At 37.3% G+C, this 17,500-nt stretch overlaps 1 protein-coding gene across 2 annotated transcripts in view; it reads left to right on the top strand.

Moving 5' to 3' along the window:
- The first annotated feature begins 6,633 nt into the window (after positions 1-6,633).
- The window catches only part of LOC127010020 (frizzled-5-like), a 32,177-nt gene continuing 21,310 nt past the window's right edge, over positions 6,634-17,500 (top strand). Inside the window, exon 1 of one of the 2 annotated variants that reach the window (XM_050883726.1) lies at positions 6,634-6,776. The gene's annotated coding sequence lies outside the window, so the exon portion shown is untranslated. Of the gene's footprint in view, positions 6,777-10,157; positions 10,237-17,500 lie in introns of those variants that run through there. The other variant, XM_050883724.1, reaches the window with a different exon arrangement.

The raw sequence follows: 17,500 nt of genomic DNA, 5'->3' as shown, positions 1-17,500 counted from the left end.
AAACAGAAAAGAAAATTACATAAAAGTAAATAGGATCTCTTAAGCAACAGAGGAGAAAGAACAAAGAATAGATAGATTTGTAGATAAGATAGATAAGAAAGGATAGATAGTCCCCCTAAGATAGAAGTCCTTAAAGATATTAGAGATATAAGGCTTTTCTGAGGCGAAGATGGCTGGTGATTTGACCCTAGTGATAGTTTGACAAGGCTTTCATAGAGGTGTTTGTAATATGGTTAGTTTTATGAGCCTAGTGATAGTTTGACAAGGCTTTCATAGAGGTGTTTGTAATATGTTAGTTTTATGAGCCTAGTGATAGTTTGACAAGGCTTTGGTAGAGGCTTTTGTGTTAGTATTTCCATGGGTAGTTTTATGAGCCTAGTGATAGTTTGACAAGGCTTTGGTAGAGGTTGTTGTGTTAGTATTTCCATGGGTAGTTTTATGAGCCTAGTGATAGTTTGACAAGGCTTTGGTAGAGGTTGTTGTGTTAGTATTTCCATGGGTAGTTTTATGAGCCTAGTGATAGTTTGACAAGGCTTCGGTAGAGGATATTGTGTTAGTATTTCCATGGGTAGTTTTATGAGCCTAGTGATAGTTTGACAAGGCTTTGGTAGAGGTTATTGTGTTAGTATTTCCATGGGTAGTTTTATGAGCCTAGTGATAGTTTGACAAGGCTTTGGTAGAGGTTATTGTGTTAGTATTTCCATGGGTAGTTTTATGAGCCTAGTGATAGTTTGACAAGGCTTTGGTAGAGACTGTTGTGTTAGTATTTCCATGGGTAGTTTTATGAGCCTAGTGATAGTTTGACAAGTCTTCTGCACCATGAACGTGTAAAACCACTCTTGATAACCCGACTAACCTTCTTTTTGGACTTGGGAAATAGTTGATGTTAAAGCCGAAAGCGTCGAAGAATCAAGGCTTTCGTAGAGGTTGTGTTAATATGTCCATGGGTAGTTTAATGAGCCTAGTGATAGTTTGACAAGTCTTCTCCACCATGAACCTGAAATAAAACAATCTTGATAACCCTTGGGAAATAATTTAATGTTGGAACCGAGACCGTCTACGAAGTCTAATCCCTTACCTCCCCATCCTTCCCTTACAGACCAGGAGTGTGACGCGTTCTATACTCGTCCTGGCCCTGTACTGTGATGCACTCTGTAGTTTATTGTTTATTTCGTCTATTGCGGCGATAACATTTATAGAGAGAAGTCCACATTTGTTGCTATTGTTATTGTTATTTGTATTTCTTTGAGGAGGAGGAGGAGAGAGGATGGAGGGAGGGTAAAAATGGGAGGATATGAAAGGAAAGGGAGAATAGGAGAGAGAGAAAGGAGGAGGAAAGGAAATGAATGAAAAAGAGAAACGAAGGAAAAGAAAAAAAAGGTAGAAGAAAAGATGAAAATGGGAAAATAGGGAAGATAAGAGGGAAGAAAGGAAAAGTTGTCAAGAAGAAAAAGAAGAAGAAGAAGAAGAAGAGGAGAAAAAAAAATACTCAGAAGAAGGAAATGAAAAAGGAAACGAAAACGAATGAAAATAACGGAATAAAAAAGGGAGAATAGGAAGATAGAAGAAGAATAAGAAGAAAAAGAGGAGGAGAAAAAAAAGGAATACTAAGAAGAAGGAAATGAAAAAAGGAAACGAAAACGAAGGAAAAGAAAAAAAATAGGAAAGAAAGGGATAAAAAAAGGGAGAATAGGGAAGATAGAAGAGAGGAAAAGCTGTCAAAAAGAAGAAGAGAATAAAAAAATGAATATTAAGAAAAGGAAATGAAAACGAGAAATAAAATAGATAAAAAAAATATGTTAGCGATCAAAAGGAGGAGGAGGAGAGAAAGAGCGAGAGGAGAAGGAGGAGGAGGAGGAGGAGGAGGAGGGACAAAGGTTGACGAGAGAAAAAAAAAGTATTATATAGAGAGAGTTTTGTTGGGCGGGAAAAGGCGATAAAAAATGATGGCGCTGGAAGAAAAGAGGTAAAAAAAAAAAAAAGAGGCTGGTCGTTTTTATTTATTTTTATGGCGCCCGCGTGTCGCAATCAACCTTTTGTGTGTTGCCATTTAATTATTTTGGCTCGTATGTGTGTTGGGGGGGAGGGGGAGGCAGGTGTGTGGGGGGAGGGGGCTGTCTGTCTGTCTGTGTGGGGGGGGCTGTATCTGTGTGTGGGTGGGTGGGTTGGAGGGGCTATCTGTCTGTCTGTATGGGGGGGGCTGTATCTGTGTGTGTGTTTGTGTGGGGGTGGGGGTGGGGGGTCTCTCTGTCTGTCTGTGTGTGTGTGGGGGGGGGGGGGCTGTATCTATGTGTGTGTGTGTGTGTGCGCGCGGGAGAGGGGATGGAGGGAGGAGATGGAAGGGTGTTTTAGAGAAAGAAAATATAACAAAAAGAAAGAAAAAAATAAAAGAGTTAAAGAAAATACAAGAAAACATGAAATAAAATCAAAGAAAATTAGTAGGAAAGAAAAAAAATAAAACGGATCAAATATAAAACAAATATTCACCAAAATAGAAAAGAAAACAAAGAAATGAATAAAAAGAAAGTCAAATATAACAAAATAAGAAAGGAAGCAAAATAGGAAAGAAAGTATAATAAGGAAAGAAAACAAAACAAGAAAGAAAACAAAAAAAACAAGAAGGGATAAAATAAAACAACGAAAAGAAAACAAAATCGTAAAACAGGAAAGAAATCAAACAGAAAAAGGAAAGAAAACAAGAAAAAAAGAAAAAAAGAACAACAAAACAAAAAAGAAAAAAAAAGAAAAAAGAAAAATAAAGAAAATAAAAACAAAAAAACAAAACACCTCAAGACAATTAATTACCTGTACTTCACCTCCAATTACCTGCGCCTTATTACCTGTGGACTCTCACGCGACGGGTTTATCAGCTTATCAAACCTTATCTTAGACAGGCAACCGGGGCCACCTTGCCTTGCCCGAGAGAGAGAGAGAGAGAGAGAGAGAGAGAGAGAGAGAGAGAGAGAGAGAGAGAGAGAGAGAGAGAGAGAGAGAGAGAGAGAGAGAGAGAGAGAGACTAAAAAGATAAACACAAATAAAAGATAAAAAAATAGACAGACAGAAGACAAAGAGAAACAGATAGACAGACAGACAGGCAAAAAAGACAGACTAAGATAAAAAAAAAGATTAAAAAATAGACAGACAGGAGACAAAGAGAAAAAGATAGACAGACAGACAGACCAAAAAAAGACAGACTAAGATAAAAAAATATAAAAATAGACAAAAAAAAAAGACAGACACAGAAAGACAAAATGATAGACAAAAAAATACAAACAAAATGATAGACGGAAAGAAAGAAAGAAAGAAAGAACATAAGGGAAAGGAAAGGAAGAAAAGATTAAAAAAGAATGTCTCGTGTATTGAATGTGTGTCTGTCTTAAGCTTAACAAATAGACAGATAGATAGACAGACAGACAGACAGACAGGCAGTTAGATAGATACACATATACAGAGAAGGAAAGAGATACCGATAGACAGATAGAAACAGACAAGACGAAGGAGAATGAGTGAAAGGATTGAAGGAAGACTGGGGATTGAGAGAGATGGATTAAGGAAGAAAGAACGGAACGATGGAAAAAGAACGGGAAATGAACGGAGAACACGGAGAACATGAAGGAATTAATTAAGGTAAGAGGAGAGGAGAGAGTAGAGAAAGAATTATGAAGAAAGATGATAATTAAATGATGGAATGAAGGAAGTAGTAAAGAAACAAGGAAAGAAGGAATAGACAAATAGACAGACAGACGAAAAAATAACCATGCATTTCACGTCCAATTCCAAACGAGAGAAATATGAAAACACGAAAGTACCAATTCCCTCATTTGAAAAGGAATTACATAAGTATGTTTGTTGTGGCGCCGATGAGAAGGAAAGAGAAGAGAGACGAAAAAATACATAGCAATTAATTAGGGACTCTGATATTAGATTACGGCCGGGAAGTGGACGGGACGAGATATTTATTCTTATAACGAAAAAATATAACGTTGGTAGCGAAATATCATCACTCAGAAATAAGAGAAAATAAAAATTGCGATGTTTTAGTCTTATGGTGAACATGATAGACAGTTGAGAATTTTTTGTTTTATAGCGAAGTGGGAGTTACGAAATTTAACTTCTGCAATGAAAAAAAAATGTTACAACGTTACCTTATACGAGAAAATATAAAGTTACGAATTTTTACTCATACGAACAAAATGAGTTACTAAATTTCATTCATACTAAAAAAAAAAATGAGTTAGTCAATTTTATTCATACCAAAAAAATGATTTAAAATTTTTCCCTCATACTCAAAAAATAGCTACGAAATTTTAATCTAATAGGAAGTAAATAAAAAAAAAACTTCCCATCTAATTAACTTAACGAAATTCAACATAAGCCGGAAGAAACTACAATCAAATTTACCTTTTACTTCGAACACTTTCACTAATCTACTTTTATGGTTATGCTTTTTTTTCTATTCTAATACTGGAAATTAAATAAAAAGAAAGAAGGTATTTGTTTATTTAAATCTACAAATCAACAAAAAAAAATATGAGTCAGGTGCAACTGTTATAAAATTTACCTGTCTTATCTACATTTATGGCCCTCTTTATTGCTTCTTCTAATCCCAAAAATAAGTAGCTAGAAGGTATTAGTTTTATCTCCGTTCTTGAATCAACAAAAAAACCACATCAATAAAAAAGAGGAAAGGCAGTAAATTAGGTTAAGCATTTACAAAATTTTACAGCATTTACAACTATTTTACAGCATTTACAACATTTTACAGCATTTACTACATTTGTACAGCATTTACAACCTTTTTATAGCATTTACAAAAATTTTACATCATTTACAATATTTTTACAGCATTTACAACATTTTACAGCATTACTACATTTTTCCAGCATTTACAACATTTTTATTGCATTTACAACATTTTTACGGCATTTACAACAATTTTACAGCATATTACAACATTTTACAGCATTTACTACATTTTTACGACATTTACAACTTTTCATCATTTACAATAATTTTTGCAGTATTTTCCAACATTTTTACCACATATTACAACACTTTACAACATTTTTACAGCATTTTACAAAATTTTTACAGCATATACAACATTTTTACAGCATTTACTACATTTTTACAGCATTTACAACAATTTACAGCATTTTACGATAGTTTAACAGGCTCTGGCAACATTTTCATAGCATATTACAACATTTTTACAGCATTTTACAACAATTTTTCAGGATTTGCATTATTACAGCATTTTCCAACATTTTTTTACATCAATTTACATTTTTCTCATCATTTTCAGCATTTTCTTAACTTCATTTACCGCTTTTCCTCTCTTTTTTTCTTACTTATTTTCTTCTATGTCTTTTCTTTCTTGCTTCTTTCCTCGTTTCCTTCCTTCCTGCTTTAACTTGCTTGTGTCTTTCCTCTCTTTTTTTTTCACTCCCCGATCTCCCAAAATTAAGAAACGGTGAGGTATATGTGTGACTTATCTTTTTTTTACTTATTTTCTTTTATGTCTTTTCTTCCTTACTTATTTCCTCGTTTCCTTCCTTCCTGCTTTAACTTGCTTGTGTCTTTCCTCTCTTTTTTCACTCCTCGATCTCCCAAAATTAAGAAACGGTGAGGTATGTGTGTGTGTGTGTCTTATCTCCCTCCTCGAGCCAACAAACACACAGATAAGGAGATAAGGGCCAATATATTACCATTTCATGTCACGTCAACTGCTTCTGCCTCCCCTCTCTCCTCTGATCAGTGTTGTGGTAGCGGTTGTTTTTGTTTTGTTTTGTTGATGTTTTTGTTTTCGGCGTGGGAGTGTGCAAGTGTTTGTGTGTGTGTGTGTGTGTGTGTGTGTGTGTGTGTGTGTGTGTGTGTTATGGTAGTAATAGCGTGTCTGTCTGTGTCTATTTCTTTCTCTCTGTATATTTCTCTTTTTTCTTGTTTTTTTTATTTATTTTCATTTTTTCTTTCTCATTTTCTTTCCTCGTGTTTTTTTTCCTACCTTCCTTCTTTCTTTTCTTTTAACTTTTGTTTTATATTATGTTTTTGTTTTTGTTTTGTTTTGTTCATGTGGATATTGATTGGGTTAGTGTGTGTTGTTGTTGTTGTTGTTGTTGTTGTTAGTATTTGATTATATTTGTTTTCGTACGCTTCTAATTCTATCATTCAACATAAGATAGTAAGATAGAGATGGATAGATAGATAGCTAAATAGATAGATAGACATACATACATACATACATACATGAGTGAGAGTGAGTGAGTGATTGAATTTGTACGTTAATTAGTGAGTGAGTGAGTAAGATAATAATTGAATAGATGAATTAATTAGATAGTTAGAGTAAGTAGGTCAGTGAGTAAAAATCCTTAGTGAGAGAGAGAGAGAGAGAGAGAGAGAGAGAGAGAGAGAGAGAGAGAGAGAGAGAGAGAAACAGAGAGACAGAGAAACAGAGAAACAGAGACAGAGAAACAGAGAGACAGAGAAACACAGAGACAGAGAGAGAGAGACTGAACCAAAACAAACCACGATTGAAAAAATATGAAAGAGATGAACGAAAGTAAGCGATAATCCGTGAGATAAGACGCGGATGAAAGAGTCGCTTCAACACCACCACCACCACCACCGCCATCTCCAGTCACCATTGAAGGGGCGAAGAGGGTTGTGTACAGTAGTGGTAGTGGTGGTGGTGATGATACTGGTGGTGATGTATTGGTGATGACGATGGTAGTGGTGATGGAGGTGACAGTTTTTGAAGTTGATTGGAGTTGATACAGGTGAGTGATTTGGTGTTTTTTTTTTTTTGTTTTGTTTTGTTTTGATTGTAATTTTCTTTTTGTTTTTCTTTTTGTTTTTTTCAGCTGTTTATTGTTTTGTTTCTTCAGTCGTGTTTGTTTGCTTACTTGTTTGTTTGTTTGTTTGTTTGTTTGTTTGTTTATGTTCTCTGTCTAGTTATCAATTATTCAGTCAGTCAGTCATATTCTCTCTCTCTCTCTCTCTCTCTCTCTATCTATCTATCTATCTATGTCTTTCTGTCTGTTTGTGTCTGTCTATGTCTATTTCCTTCTTTATCTTTATCTTTTTTCTTGTTTTTCTTATTTTCTTTCTTGTCTTTTTCTTTTTTCCTTCCTTCCTTCCTTTCTTCCTTCCTTCTTTAACTTGTTTGTCTATTTCATCATTCGCTTAATCATTTTTTTTTTTTTTGTGTATAATTATTGCCTTCGTGTTTTTTTTTCTTTTCTTCTTCTTCTTCTTCTTCTTCTTCTTCTTCTTCTTCTTTTCCTTACTCCTTTTGTTGCTGTTGTTGTTGTTGTTGTTGTTGTTGTTGTTGTTGTTGTTGTTCTCCTTCCTTCTCTTCGTCTTCTTCTTCTTCTTCTTTTTCTTTCCTTCGTGTCTTTTCAATTATTTTTCAGCCAAGTCATTGTTGTTGTTGTTGTTGTTGTTGATGATGACGATGATTAATCTATTTTTTCTAATCCTCGTCATCATTTCGCAATATTTCTCTTCATCGGTGTGACGAGGTAGTTTTCGGTTTCCTTTCTTCTTCTTCTTTTTCTCTTCTTCCTTTCTTTCTCTCTCTCTTCCGATACAACACAACAACAGGCGAATTAAGGGGACTGACATGGCACAGTATTGTATTGTATTAGTATTGTTATGGTAATTCTCTCTCTCTCTCTCTCTCTCTCTCTCTCTCTCTCTCTCTCTCTCTCTCTCTCTCTCACTTATTTTCTTGTTTTACTTATCCATCAGTGTAAATTTCTCAATCTCATTTTTTTTTCTAATTTCTTCCAGTTATTTCTTTCTTAATAATTTTCTTGTTTTTTTATTGATATGCTTTAATAATTATCTTAGACCAAAGTAAAAATGAGTGTATGTTTTTTTTTTGTGTGTGTGTGTGTGAAAAGGAGAGTTATATAGATTTTAGTGTAATGAGTGTTTCTTTCTTTCTTTCTTTCTTTCTTTCCTTCTCTTTTCTTTCTATCTTTCTTTTCTTTCTATCTTCTTTTCTCTCTTTCTTTTTTTCCTTCTTTCTTTCTCCTTCTCTTTTCTTTCTATCTTCTTTTCTCTCTTTCTTTTTTTCCTTCTTTCTTTCTCCCGTTCTCTCTTCCATTCTCTTTCTCTAACTTTCTTTCTCTCTTACATGTTATTGTCTTCTATCACTATATAATTCCTATGGACCTCTTCCTAATTAACATTCTATTTCATTTTCATCCGTGCGCTTACAAATTATCATACGAAATTAAGTGGAAATAGCTCTCTCTCTCTCTCTCTCTCTCTCTCTCTCTCTCTCTCACACACACACACTCGGTATATTTTTCCTCTTTCAGTTATCATATTTATCACCATTTCCTTCTTTATATCTCACCCCATCTCCGTCCGTTAGATAGAGCAAGTGGCGTTGTTATCCGGTGCCCTTCTTTATCTGTTAAGAGAGAGAGAGAGAGAGAGAGAGAGACAGACAGACAGAGATAGACATACAGGCACACAGACACACAGATAGACAGAAAGATCGAAAGAATTAAGGAAAGAAGGGAAAAAAGATGGAAAGAAAGGGAGAGAGAATGGGAGAAAGAAAAGAAAGAAAGAAAGAGAACGGGAGAAAGATAGAAAGAAAGAGAGAGATAGAAAGAAAAGAGGAGAGAAGGGAAGAAAGAAAGAAGGAAAGGAAAAAATGAAGTAAAGAAGGAAAAGGAAACAGAAAGAAAGAAAAAAGATAGAAAGAAAAGAAGAGAGAAAGAAAGAAAGCAACACTCATTTCACTAATATCCAAACCCATTAACACGGCCCCTTAAAACCCATGCTATCCCATTCACACCCCTTACCATTAACACCATATCAAACCAATTACTTTATGCCCATTAAACCCAAATTACCCTGTACCCATTAACTTCTTTTCTTCTACTTCTTCTTCTTCTTCCTCTTCTTCTTGCTCTTGTTGTTGCTGTTGTTGTTTTTGTTCTTCTTCTCCTTCCTTCTCTTCGTCTTCTTCTTCTTCTTCTTCTTCTTCCTCTTAAACCCATACTAACCCCCACCCCCTATTTCCCATATATATATTAAACCATTATTTTTTTTCGATAGCTAACTCAATCTCACCCAATTTCCATTTCCCATTTACAAACATCTACAAACCCATTTCATTCTGACCATTTAGCTAATTTCATCTATTCCCTTCGTCCCTATTAGCCCATTAGAACCATGCCATCCCTTCACCCATACCCCATTAAACCTATTACATACCCATTTTATTTTGCCCATTTAGTTAATTTTCATTAATTCCCTCTGTCCCAATTAGCACCTATGTCCCCTTGCCCATTAGAACCATGCCATCCCTTCACCCATACCCCATTAAACCTATTACATACCCATTTTATTTTGCCCATTTAGCTAATTTTCACTCATTCCCTTTGTCCCAATTAGCACCTATGTCCCCTTGCCCATTAGAACCATGCCATCCCTTCACCCATACCCCATTAAACCTATTACATACCCATTTTATTTTGCCCATTTAGCTAATTTCACTCATTTCCTCTGTCCCAATTAGCACCTATGTCCCCTTGCCCATTAGAACCATGCCATCCCTTTACCCATACCCCATTAAACCTATTACAAACCCATTTCCCGTTATCCGTAAACCCATATCACTCATCCCATTTCGTTTATTAACTCCATTTCAACCCATTCCTGTAGCCTATTAAATCCATATCCAACCCATTTATCTTAGACCATTCTCCCATAACAAACCATTTCTCTTCACCCATTAAAATATATAAGTCAATTTCCTCTCATAATTCACCTATTTTTCCCATTTCCTCACATTGTTGTATGCCTCGAGTCTCTTAAACCCAATTTCCTTTACCCATTAAAATCACCACCACCATTACAACCTCTATTAACCTAACCCAACCCAACCATTCACTTCACCCCCTTAGAAAAAGTAGTTACCGTACATCCAACAGCGCGCATGTTATCGTACCTCCGCCACCTCGTTGCTGATTACAAGGCGCAGATAATCGTACATCAGGCAGCTAATCCGTGGAAACTATCGTACGTCAGTTGTCAGAAGGGGAGAGCGAGAGAGAGAGAGGGGAGAAGGAGGAGGGAGAGAGAGGGGGAAGGGAAGGGAGAGGGAGGTATTATCTCTCTCTCTCTCTCTCTCTCTCTCTCATTCAGTTGGTCCTTAGCTTTCGTGTGGGAAGGTTTATATAAGTTTTCTTCCGACATCTTCGTCCTGTGAGGGTGGGTTGGTGGTGGTGGTGTGGTTGGTGGTTGTGGTTGTTGGTGTGCTTTTGTTTTTGTTGTTTTTGTTTTGTTGTGTTTTTGTGGGGGGGGTTTCTTCTTTTCCTTCTCCTGTTTTTTTTTTCTTCTTCTTTTCCGTCTTGTGATTTCATCTTCTGCCTCTTTTTCTTCTTTTTTTCTTCTGCTTTTTCTTCTTTTTTCTTCTTCTTCGTCTTCTACTACTACTACTATTACTACTACTACTACTACTACTACTACTACTACTACTACTATTACTACTGCTACTACTACTAACACACACACACACACACACACACACACACACACGCACACTCTCCATCTCCCCTCCCCTCCCCCCTTCTCCCCCTCCCCCCCAATCCCCTCCCCCTCTCCCCCCTCTAACGAAAACTCAAAGATAAACAGAATCGCCTTATCTCGCGCCACAAAAAACGACCTGATCGCCTCGACCAATCACAGGCAACCGTTCCTCTGACGTCACCAAGAGTATTTTCCGCGACAGCCAATCACGAGGCGTTTTCCCCCGGTGACGTCAGACCCTACTTAGCCACCTGTCGAAAGGCGGATCACAAGTTAGGAATTTCATAAAGGGATCGAGGAAAGGGTTTAGATCCGATCGCAAGGGGATTTGGATGCTAATGTTTATGGCGTGTTGGGATTGAGTAGCTTATTTTTGGGATTTGGGAAGAGGGATTAGGAGATAGGTGAGAAGGAGGGAGTGTTAAGTGAGAGTGAAGTTAGGAGTTTAATTATGACAGAGCTATTTTTACCTGTTATTCAATTATTTATTTATTTTTTATTTCTGTTTATTTCTTTTTGTATAGTTTTTATTTTCATTTCGCTTGCTTTTCTTTGTTTTCTTCTTTTTTATCTTTTTTCTTTTCTTTTCTTTTTTTCTTGTGTTTTACTCTTCTATTAGTTTTCCGCTTCATTTAATTTTCTTTTCTTTTCCTTTTATTTTCCTTTCTTTATTTCTTTTTTTCTTTTTTTATGTATTTATCTCTCCCTTATTTCTTCTTTTCTTTTTCATTTTCATTTTATTTCCTATTTCTCTTATTATTTTTCTCTATTTCTCTAAGTTCATTTCTCGTCAGGTGAGTCTAACGAGCAAGCAGCAGGTTAACGAGGGGGCCTGAAGGTTTAATGAGGGCTTAATGGGATAATTTAACGATAAGATTATGAAGAGAGAAATTACCAAACGATGACTCAATGGACGAGGAGAAAAAAAGAAAAACATTAATCTCGAAATTGTATTATGATGATTGAGACGAATTTCGGGGTATTAGTGTGAGGTATTATGTGTGTGTGTGTGTGTGTGTGTGTGTGTGTGTGTGTGTGTGTGTGTGTCTCTCTCTCTCTCTCTCTCTCTCTCTCTCTCTCTCTCTCTCTCTCTCTCTCTCTCTCTCTCTCTCTCTCTCTCTCTCTCTCTCTCTCTCTCTCTCATTCCCTTCCTTTACTTTCTCTCTATTTCTCACTTTTTTTATAATTTTACACTTTTTCTTCTCTCTTCCTTTCCTTCCTTCCCTCCTTTCCTCTTCCCTTCTTCGTTTTTTCCTCATCCCTCCTTTCCTCCTTTTCTTTCTCTCTCTCTCTATCTATCTATCTATCTCTCCCTCTCTCCTTCCCATTTTTTTTCTCATTTTATATTTTTTTGTGTCATATTTTCCTTTCCCTTTCTTTTCCTTCTCCCTTCCTTTCCTCTTCCATCACATATTTTCCTGATCTCATACTTTTTGCTTCCATTTTCCTTCCTTCCTTCCTTCCCTCCCTCGCTGAGACACAAATAGGAAGCGTCTCTCGATATAGCGGCCATAAGTGTCATTTTTATCACTTTTATGGAGGTGGTGGTGACGGTGGTGGTGGTGGTGGTGGTGATGATGATGATGATGATAGGTGTGTGTGTGTGTGTGTGTGTGTGTGTGTGTGTGTGTGTGTGTGTGTGTGTTTCGATCGGCAATAGCTATGCAGGTTTTGTTTAATTTATTCATGTGTGGTATGCTCCTCTCTCTCTCTCAAAACAAAATATTATATGAAAATAAGAAAAATAATGAAAAAATAACTTGAGAATTAAAGAAAAAAAAATACAAGAAATAAAGAATGTAAAAATAAAGAAACAAAGGAAAACAAGAGCAATAGAAAGAAAGATAAAAAATAATAAATAAGAAAATAAAGAAAAAACAGCAAAAATGGACACGAAACATTCAAAAACACAGAAAATATAAAGACAGACAAAAACAATGAAGAGAAAGACAAAACTATAAGAAACAAAAACCTTCAGAAGTATAAATGAAATAAAAAAAAGGCAAAAAAACAATAGGAGACGAAAACTTCCGATCTGTAGACAGAAAAAGGACTAAAAAAAATATAGGAGACGAAACCTTGAAAATTATAAACGAAATAAAGATAAAAAAGAACAAAATAATAGGAAAAAAAACCTTCAGAATTATAAATGAAATAAAAAAAAACAATAGGAGACCAAAACTTCCGAACTGTAGACAGAAAAAGGACTAAAAAAAATATAGGAGACGAAACCTTGAAAATTATAAACGAAATAAAGATAAAAAAGAACAAAACAATAGGAAAAAAACCCTTCAGAATTATAAATGAAATAAAAAAAAAACAATAGGAGACGAAAACTTCCGAACTGTAGACAGAAAAAGGACTAAAAAAAATATAGGAGACGGAACCTTGAAAATTATAGACGATGTAAAGATGAAAAGAACAAAACAATAAGAGACAAAAACTTTCAGAATTATAAATGAAATAAAAACGACAAAGAAAAAACAATATGAGACCAAAACTTCCGAACTGTAGACAGAAAAAGGACTAAAAAAAATATAGGAGACGAAACCTTGAAAATTATAGACGAAATAAAGATAAAAAAAGAACAAAACAATAAGAGACAAAAACTTTCAGAATTATAAATGAAATAAAAACGACAAAGAAAAAACAATATGAGACCAAAACTTCCGAACTGTAGACAGAAAAAGGACTAAAAAATATGACACGAAGCCTTGAAAATTATAGACGAAATAAAGATAAAAAAAGAACAAAACAATAGGAGACAAAAACCTTCCGAAGTATAGACGCAATGACAGGGAGTATAAGGGAAGGGAGAAGGGAGGGAGGGAAGGGCAGGGGAGTATATTGGCGTCTTCGGGAACGTATGAGAACCTCTTTGTCACCTGAAATACGGTCTTAGGGCGCCATTACGGAAAGGTGGGAGGAAGGGAGGGAGGGGGAAGGAGGGAGAGAGGGGAAGAGAAGGCAAGGAAGGACATGTAGAAAAGGGAAAGAAGGGGATTAGAGGTAAAAGTTGAGAGGGAAAAAAGAAGGGATAGAAAGGGAAGAGAGGAAGAAAGAGAAGGGGAGGAGAGAGGAAAAGAAGGGATGAGAAAGGAGGAAAGGAAAAAGAAGGGATAGAAAGGGAAGAGAGGAAGAAAGAGAAGGGGAGGAGAGAGGAAAAGAAGGGATGAGAAAGGAGGAAAAAGAAGGGATAGAAAGGAAAGAGAGGAATCTGAGGAAGAAAGAGAAGGGGAGAAGAGGAAAAGGAGGAAAAAAAGAAGGGATACAAAAGGAAGAGATTAAGTAGAGGAAGAAAGAGAAGGGGAGAAGAGAGGAAAAGAAGAAGGGTTGGGAAGAAAAGGGAAAAGAAGGAAGGGGAAGAATTAAGGAAGAAAATAAGGAAGGGAAGAGGGAAGGCAGAAAGTGTAGAAGGGGAAAGGAGATGAAAATGGAAATATATCTCCTTCCTTATCTACCCTTCCTCATTATCTACTTTCTCTCTCTCTCTCTCTCTCTCTCTCTCTCTCTCTCTCTCTCTCATTTCTTCCTTCCTTCCTTCATTCATTCATTTTCTACCTTTTCTCTCTCTCCTCCTTCCTTTCCTAACCTTTCTTCCTTCCCTCCTCCTCCTCCTCCTCCTTCCTTCCCTAACCTCCCTTCCTTCATTGTTCTTCCTTCTCTGTCCTATCTTCTTTTCTTTACCTCCATCCCTCCCTCCCTCTTTCCCTCCCTCCTTCCTTGCCCTTCCTTCCCTCCCTTCCTCCTATCTTTTCTTCCCTCCTTCTTTCTTTATCTTCCTTCCTTCTTTTCTTCCCTTTCTTTATTCTTGCCCTCCCTACCTCCCTTACTTCCTTCCTTCCTTTCTTCCTTCCTTCCTTCTTTCTCTCCCTTCCTTTCCTAACCTTCCTCAGTTCTTCCCTTCCTTTCCTTCCTTCCTTTCTTCCTTCCTTCCTACTGTTCCTCTTTCTCTGCCTTTCCTAATCTTCCTCAAATCTTCCCGACTCTCTTTCCTCCCTTCTCTGATCTTCCTCCCTCCCTCTTTCCCTTCCCTCCCTCTCTCCTCCATTCTTTCCTTTCTCCCTTCCTTCCTCACCTCTTTCTCTCTCTATCCTAACCTTCCTCAATTCTTCCTGACTTTCTTTCCTCCCTTCTCTGATCTTCCTCCCTCCTTTCCCTCCCTCCCTCTCTCCCTTCCCTACTTTCCTCCACCCCTCCAGACCGGCGCCAGATGTCCGCGTTCACCCAAATGACCTCACTAGTCCCCCCTCCATTACGCGCCTCGTTTTCTACATCAAAGAAAACGGGAGTCGCGTCCTTAAGGAGAGCGCTGATAGGACCCCCACTCCCCCCACCCGAAGGATCCTTATACAGGGCCTGGGGCTGTAGTAAAGGATTGGCTGCTTAAGGATTTCAGGGAGAGGATATTTTTGGGAGGTTGGGAGGGGGTGAAAGAGGGAGAAGTGGAGGGGGAAGGTGTGTGTTCGTGAGTTGGTGTACTTATTTCCTTTCATTTTGAGGGGGTAGATTTTTTTTCTATATATTTTCTTTTTTTGTTTGTTTGTTTTTCATAATTATTTTTGGTTAGATTTTTTATCAGGGGAGGAGGAAGAAAGAGGAGAGGAGGAGGAGTAGGAGAGAAGAAAGTGGAGGAGAAAACGGAGAGATAAACAAGAGAATTAGAGGAGAATGAAAAGAAATATATATAGAAAAGAGAAAAGAGGGGAGGAAAGAAAGGAGAAAGGGAGGAATAAGGAAGAAAAGGGAGATAAAAAAAAACAAGAGGCAAGGGACAGTTGATGAGAAGAGAAGAATAAAAAAAAAAAAAAGGTGAAGGAAAAAAGGGAGAATAGGGTGAGGAAAGGGAGAGAAAGGGAGGAATAAGGAAGAAAAGGGAGATAGAAAGACAAGAAACAAGAGACAGTTGATGAGAAAAGAAGAATAAAAAAAACACTAAGAAAAGGTGAAGAAAAAAAGGGAGAACAGGGTGAGGAAAGGGAGAGAAAGGGAGGAATAAGGAAGAAAAGGGAGATAGAAAGACAGGAGGCAAGGGACAGTTGATGAGAAGAGAAGAATAAAAAAACCCACTAAGAAAAGGAAGAAAAAAGGGAGAATAGGGTGAGGAAAGGGAGAGAAAGGGAGGAATAAGGAAGAAAAGGGAGATAAAAAAAAACAAGAAACAAGGGACAGTTGATAAGAAGAGAAGAAAAAAAAACACTAAGAAAAGGAAGAAAAAAGGGAGAACAGGGTGAGGAAAGGGAGAGAAAGGGAGAGTTATCAAGGGAGTGAATATATGGTACCTCTCACCTTCCCTTCCCTTCCCACCTGTCTTCCTTTCCTTCATTACCTGTGTTAATTAGCTCATTCGCGTCAAGGTGTGTCGTGATTGGCCGGTCATTAGAGAGAGAGAGAGAGAGAGAGAGAGAGAGAGAGAGAGAGAGAGAGAGAGAGAGAGAGAGAGAGAGAGAGAGAGAGAGAGAGAGAGAGAGAGAGAGAGAGAGAGAGAGAGAGAGAGAGAGAGAAGGAATGTATGAGAGAGAAAAAGAAACAAAAAACGAAGGAAAGAAAGAAAAAGAAAGAAATTGAATGAAAAAATGTGGAAAAAAAGAGAAAGAAATAGAAATAATGAAGAGAAAATAATAATAATAATAATAATAATAATAATAATAATAATAATAATAATAATAATAATAATAATAATAATAACAAAACTACGACAGACAAAGAAAAGAAAAAAAAAGAAAAAAAGGAAAGAAAAAAATAATATAAGCTTTTTTTTCTCTCGCTTCTAAGGAAAAAGAGAATAAGGAGGAGGAGGAAGAGGAGGGGGAGGAGGAGGAAGAGGAGGAGAGGAAAGGAGGAGGAGGAGGAGGAGGAGGAGGAAGAAAAGGAAAATAAAAGAAAAAATAAAGGTGAAAAGATTGGACGTAAAACTTTTTCAATCACCTCCTCCTCCTCTTCCTCCTCCTCTTCTTCCTCCTCCTCCTCCTCCTCCTCCTCCTCCTCCTCCTCTTCCGTTAATCGATGACACAAAAATGGAAGAAACATCAAATAAAAGCCGCCAGTTGGAGGAGGAGGAGGAAGAGGAGGAGGAGGAGGAGGAGGAGGAGGAGGAGGAATGGAAAGGGAAAAAGAGGAGAAAGAGATGGAAATGAAGAGGAAGAGAAGAGTGAATGGAGGAGGAGGAGGAAACAGAAGAAAAGGAACAGAGGGAGAGAGAGAGAGAGAGAGAGAGAGAGAGAGAGAGAGAGAGAGAGAGAGAGAGAGAGAGAGAGAGAGAGAGAGAGAGAGAGAGAGAGAGAGAGAGAGAGAGAGAGAGAGAGAGAGAGAGAGAGAGAGAGAGAGAGAGAGAGAGAGAGAGAGAGAGAGAGAAGGGAGAGGAAGCAAACAGAAGGAAGAGGAAGAAGGAAAAAGAGGAGAAGAAAAGGAGGAAAAAGAGGAAAAGATGAAGGAAAACAAAAAAAGACAAATAAAAGGGAAAAAAAGAAGAGAGAGAGAGAGAGAGAGAGAGAGAGAGAGAGAGAGAGAGAGAGAGAGAGAGAGAGAGAGAGAGAGAGAGAGAGAGAGAGAGAGAGAGAGAGAGAGAGAGAGAAAGGAGGGGAAAATAAATGGATCAAGAAGGGTACAGGAAAAAGGATGACAAATATAGAGGAGGAGGAGGAGGAGGAGGAGGAGGAGGAGGAGGAGGAGGAGGAGGAGGAGGAGGCATTCACCGTAATAATGAACCCAAAGATCAAAGAGAAAGGAAAAAAATAATCAATCTATTCCTATTATTACTCTCTCTCTCTCTCTCTCTCTCTCTCTCTCCTTTTTCTCTCTTCCTTTCCTCTCTCTTCCTCTTCTCTATCTTTATTTTCTCTCTCTCTCTCTCTCTCTCTCTCTCTCTCCTTTTTCTCTCTTCCTTTCCTCCTCCTCCTATTTTTCCCTCTCTCTTATTGCTTCTCCTCTTTTCCTCTCCATATTC

The sequence above is a fragment of the Eriocheir sinensis genome, chromosome 42 (genome assembly GCF_024679095.1).
Source record: "Eriocheir sinensis breed Jianghai 21 chromosome 42, ASM2467909v1, whole genome shotgun sequence".
In the NCBI taxonomy this organism is placed as follows: domain Eukaryota; kingdom Metazoa; phylum Arthropoda; class Malacostraca; order Decapoda; family Varunidae; genus Eriocheir; species Eriocheir sinensis.
Note: the sequence above shows the minus strand (reverse complement) of the source record. Positions and strands in the feature narration are given on the sequence as shown.